This window comes from Haliotis asinina, chromosome 11 (assembly GCF_037392515.1).
Source record: "Haliotis asinina isolate JCU_RB_2024 chromosome 11, JCU_Hal_asi_v2, whole genome shotgun sequence".
NCBI lineage: Eukaryota > Metazoa > Mollusca > Gastropoda > Lepetellida > Haliotidae > Haliotis > Haliotis asinina.
This window is the reverse complement of record NC_090290.1, coordinates 13,545,052-13,551,224: the sequence shown is the minus strand read 5'-3', so window position 1 is coordinate 13,551,224 and position 6,173 is coordinate 13,545,052.

Below are 6,173 nucleotides of genomic sequence, written 5' to 3'. Positions count from 1 at the left end.
AGCGCCAGTAAAACTACTTTTGTACCACATATAGCCATTTAATTCAATTACTAGTAATTAAATATAAAAGATCTTAACTAGAAATAACAAGACAAAGTGAAAACAGACTATAGATTGCCAACAACTGAAGGTAGATCACTATTCTAGGGACCATGGTGACTTACAGTACCTTTGCTACCTGCATGGGCCCCAGATGGATTCATCCCTTTAAATGTTGGTAGTTTTGTACACTGTAGCCATACGTTATAAGGACGCATATACAGCTATCTCCACTCAATGACTGTCTTGATGTAACGCTGTGTGGCATTTGGACGTGATCCATATTTTACCGGAAAACCTGCCAGAGATTTCGGCAGTATGCCGGAATAATGTATGCTGTTCCAGAAGATTCCAAAACAGCGTCCCAGGTCGGAAGAAATAAACTTCATGAACTGAAACCATCAACTGGTTAAATCAGGGACGGTATATACAGACATGTTGTAGATTATCACTGGTTATACTTACTTGGGTGTCAGCCATGACGTCATTAGGTGATTTCACGACGATGTTCTATTGGTCACAGTCAGTTTACTCATGACTATCTGCTGAAACGGATGGGGATAGTCCTCCCATGTGTGTCTCTTGCAACGAACTGTTCACCATCAAGCATATACTGCTGTGTGGACTTTTTCGACCGCAAGGGATTCACATTATGAAATTTGAAAGAACTTATTTTCCCGCGTGAGCAGGCATCTGACTGTTAACTACCTAAGGGAATTTGATCTGTGTTATAAATTGTGTTATAGTGTCTACATCAGGACAACCAAAAACTATGTAGCCAGGCCATATGTTATTTAGTTATTATCATTCAATCTGCATTCTTAATATCTATCACTACCGCAGAACTACATTGTTTTGTCAGCTACTCTGTTCCTCTTTGTCACTTCCATTAATTACTCTATATGGCATTTATGCTCTTTATTGGTCATTACCCTTCACATCACATCAACTGTAGAAGGAAGTGCTATTGTTTCTGTAGCTGTCCATCGTTGAATCTGCGCCTGTCCATTGTTGTTAAAAACTGCATATATGTATGCGTGCTCACATCCACACTGGTGAGTGTGGAGTCTGGTATTGCGACTGTCTCTGTAGGGGCGACCGCTGGCAGATAGTGAGCTGGAAGTCCGCTCACCTCATTCATGTATACTTATTTGTCATGTCTTGTATAAGCAACTAAGGAAGTTCGAACTAAACTATGCATTCGTCTTCATCAACGTATTCGTTTGTCTTCGTCAACATAATATTCTTCTTTAATGGACAATCTAGAAGAATCTAGTCAAAATGAAACATACAGCTTTATGGATTACAACTTCTTGTTTATTACGCTGAGCGACGTTTCGATGTAGATTCTTACGTCGTTTTCAAGGTAAATAAGAATACAACCAAACAGTGAGAAGCTTATATACATGGAATGTTGTGACTAACAGCGGATTAACATTAACAACAACATGTGATAGAGTAAACAAGTGGTACATAATTGGAGGAGGCCAGTAGGGAGCTAAAATAACAATCAACACTAGTGATGAAGCTAATGAGTGGGGTGAGTAGTAACACCAAACAGACACAATGCTTAGATAGTCTATGGTTTGATCAGTCTTCATAGGCCTATGGTATGTAGTATCTTTGGTCTCTACTGATCAAAGGTTTGTGTCGGCGGATTTCGATGGCTTCCAACAGTTTCCTTTTTGTGAAGTCCTGGGTTTTGGTTTACAGGACTTCGAATTCGTTGACGTTGATGCGATGACTGGGGAATTTTTGTTGATGGTCTGAGAGGGTAGATTTGCTGTCTACCTTGGCTGTGGACGGTTTGTGTTCTTTTAAGTGGGTGTCAACAGAGCGGGAGGTTTCACCTATATACGAATTGCCACACTCACAGTTGATGTTGTAAATCACTCCTTTTGGGGGCTGCATGCTGGAGGGTAGGTTACGGCCATTGGCTTGGAGTGAGTGAGTTAATATTTAACGTCACATCGGCAATATTGCAGCCATATCGTGACGAGAACATACGTGACAAAAAGAATATATATGTATATTATGAAGACCCTGTGAACGAAGGACAGTAAAACCACTAGACTATCACTATCAGTGTTAAAACTAGCGTGGAAACTTTAAAAATGATAGTATCAATATTTGGACAGAACAATATAAAAACAGGCCATAGATCGCCAACAACAGAGGGTAGATCACCATACCAGGGACCATGGGGACTTACAGTACCTCTGCTACCTGCATGATCCCTGGTTGGATTTACATCATCCCCTCAGCTGTTGGCGACTGTATGCAAGATTAGCCACAAATTAAAATTACACATATTCTACGATTACATAAGTGGAAGATCAAATCTGACTTAAACCGTTTTTGGACTTACGTACCCTCTCAGGAGGACAATAATTTTACGGTACTTCAACCCACTTCGAGGATACAGCCACTAACAATCTTAGTTGCTAATTCAACTTCCAATCATAAAATATTAATCTATTTACAAGTCATGTAACAAGTCTAATTATCTTAAAAACGCAATGATTAAATGAGCACTGACAGTACTAAAAAGATCATTCATAGTTCTTTATTTAAAATACTGATCCCTTGTGATGGAATATTCCACACAGTCAAGCAGGACATGCTTGACTGTGATTCTTTCATCACAAGGGATGCAAAACGGAGGATCTTCACCTTTAAACAAATATTCATGTGTATATCGTGTGTGGCAAGTACGACATCGTCGCATGATGATCTCTTCAAATCTGGACTGACAACCCAAGTAAGAGTAACCAATGTAGGGTTTTATTTCATGTAATTTGTTGATACCTACTTGGGTGTCCCACCTCTTCTGCATCAGATCACGGATGTAAGACCTAATGTTAGCTTTAAAATCAGTGCAGGGAATATGAAGTGGTGTCACAGATTGTTTGAGTGCTGCCTTAGCAGCAAGGTCAGCCAGTGTATCCCAGAAATGCCCACGTGGCTGGGTAACCAACAAAAAACGATGTCGTATTGGCCAGTAGCAAGATCATTATGCAATTCAATAATTTCTATTAAAAGTGGATGTTTGCAAGAAATATTTTTAATAGCCTGAAGGCAAGAAAGAGAGTCTGAATAGATTATATATTGTTTACGTTTAGGGTGTCTTTGAATATATTTAAGAGCCGCAAGTATGGCGTTTGCTTCAGCTGTAAAAATAAACCTGTTATCTGGCAATCTAGAAGATATTGTTTGTCATTGGATCCAATGACAGTGGCACAAGTCACTGCGCCACCGTCCTTCGAACCATCTGTAAATAAGGGTTTGTAATTGCTATATTTTGTTTTTAAGTGGTTATAGTCTTGTTTATGCTGTAATTCATTAGTTTCTGATTTTTTAAATGAAGTTAATGTTAGGTCGACTTGAGGCCTAACCAACTGCCAGGGAGGAGAAGAAAGAAGACGAGAGTTATATGCAGGGTTAGATTCATTAGAGTATAATTTAGTAATGTATTGTAAGGATAAATTTATACGACGTTGTGTAAGAGATGGTTCATCGGCCTCAACGTAAAGACTGTCAATAGGTGAAGTTCTGAAAGACCCAAGAAAAAGTCTTAGATCTTTCAGGTAAGTGTTTCAGTAGCTGGTAATGTATATTATCATCACCTGTTGCAGTGTCGTGAGCTGGCTCAAGAGCCGTATGGAGCTCATGTAAAGAAAACACTTCATTGTAATCTTCCCCGTTATTTGACTTCCACAGAGGTCATTGTGGACCGACCATTCAAATTCATTAAGTAGCCTAGAATCTGAAAGAGACAAATCTAGAGAAGAGTAAGTGCCAGTTGCAGGGTGCAGGTAAGTGCTAGAATCATCATTGTAGATACACAAATCATTATTGGAGATAAAATCTTCCAGTATTTGACCTTTTGAGATAGCGTTTGAACCACCCCATATCGGGTTATGGCCATTGAGATCACCCATTATAATACAAGGTTTAGGAAGTTGGTCATAGAGAGCTTGCAGATCTGACAGTTGGAGTGCTGAAGAAGGCGGAATATACAAAGAGCATAGTGTAAAGGTAACAGGAAGAGTAAGTCTAACTGCAACGGCTTGGAGGTTAGTTGCGAGTGGTACAGGACTATGTATAAGATCCTCTTTAAGGAGGTGAAAAATAATGATATGCATCAAAATGCCGTAAATCAAAAGTTTCTGTCTGCTTCAAATAAGTTTCCTGCAGACAGAAAGCCGATGGTGCAAACTCTTGGACTAAAAGCTGTAACTCATTAAAATGTGACCGTAAGCCTCTACAATTCCACTGTACTAGTTTTTTAGAATGAACTATCTTTTAGGAGGGTTGGTTGGGGATCTGCCCCGCACTTTCTTTGAGGCGATAAACTATGTGCCCTTTGATGGATGCTATCAGAAACATTCATATCCTCTAGTGATCCAAATTTGTTAGATATTATTATCTTATCTGACCCTCTAGATACCCGATTTGTTTTTGAAGTGTCTATCCGTGATTTGATTTTGGACTTTCCAGGTTGGTTCTCATTTCTGTCAGGTTGAGAACAAGTTTGTGGAAGAGAATGCTGTTCCTGCAAGTTTTTCAGCTGTGAAAGTGATTTTGCTGTCCGAGTGAACTGATCAGGAGACAATCGTGTAGGAGTGCCAGAGTTTACCCATGTCCAGTCTGTTTGGCATGAGTGCGAGGAGGTATTTTTAATTGTGACTGAAGGACTTTCCTTATGGGTTGTTTCGGTTGATGAGCTGGCGACAGAGGCATAGATTTAACTGTGTTCTCTAGACTGAACAAGCTTTTTTGCTTCGGCAAAGCTGACATTCCTGGTATACTTAACCCGATTTATTTCCATCTGTTTTTTCCAAACAGGACAGTCTTTAGAAAAGGATGAGTGACTTCCGTGGCAGTTGGTGCATTTTTTATAACTATTGTCACAATCTTCTGTTACATGTGTATTCTCAGCACAGTGAGCACAAGTAACAGACAATGTACAATTATTCACTCCATGTCCGTACTTTTGACATTTAAAGCACCGCAGAGAACTAGGGATGTACACATCAACGTTCACATTACAGTAACCTGCCTTGATTGATTTAGGAGGGTTTGGCGCTGAAAACGAGCAGAGATAAGTGTTGTAGGAACGGTTTCATTATTTTTGCGGGTTGTAAATCTCCTGACAAATAACACTCCTTGGTCTTTCATCTCAGAAGCGATATCATTCTCTGTCATGTCAGCAAAGAGGCGATCTCTGTCTCTTACAATCCCTTTGCTAGTATTCAAAGTTCTATGAGTAGAGATCTTAACGGGAACACCAACACACATATCTGTTGATAGCAGGTTCATTGCTTGCTGTTTCGTGTTACATTCGATTAACAGGGATCCTGGACGCAACCTCTGAACATTCTTCACTTCTCCTGCTATGCCATAAACTCCTTTTGAAATCGCGAAAGGATTTAGTTTCAAGGGAGTCTTATCCAAAGTCTCAATAATCAGGAAACGTGGCCAGTAATCAACCAATGTGGAGGGTCGCTGTTCGTCATCAGTGTCATGGGGACGTTTTGTTTTCTTAGAGGGTGTTTGCTGTCTGAGTGAACTGATCAGGAGACAATCGTGGAGGAGTGTCAGAGTTTACCCATGCCAGTATTCATGCAGTACGTGTATAGTCGTTCATCATCCGAGCTCCCCGCCCACCACGGAGTATCGCAAGGACAGTGCTAAACACAAGCGGATCTCCGACTTGCAGCACCAAGGATACTCAGATGATATACTCCAGCAGAAAAGTTAAAAAAGATCAATAATTCCACCAGATTGGCCCATGAGCCACTGCTTTCTGGACACAGGACTCTAGACAAAGTTCAGAACAACGTTTCGCATTAACTCATTACAAAGTTGGATATCGAAATCACAATCGAAATAAAATTATATCATCATGAAGCCAAATTTGTAAATAATGTCTCAGATTTGTGCAGCCAAATTTACACGTACAGGGCTTAGCATGACCAGCCGATTGGTTGAACCGGGCCCATTCAACCACCCGTCTAGGTGAAGTAAGGGTCGAAGGGGTGTGCTGAGCAAAGGAAACACGGTTACAGGCTCCCAGTGCCCTCAACCCCCAGACTCCCGTCCTCCACCGACACAGGGTCGCAACCCACGGC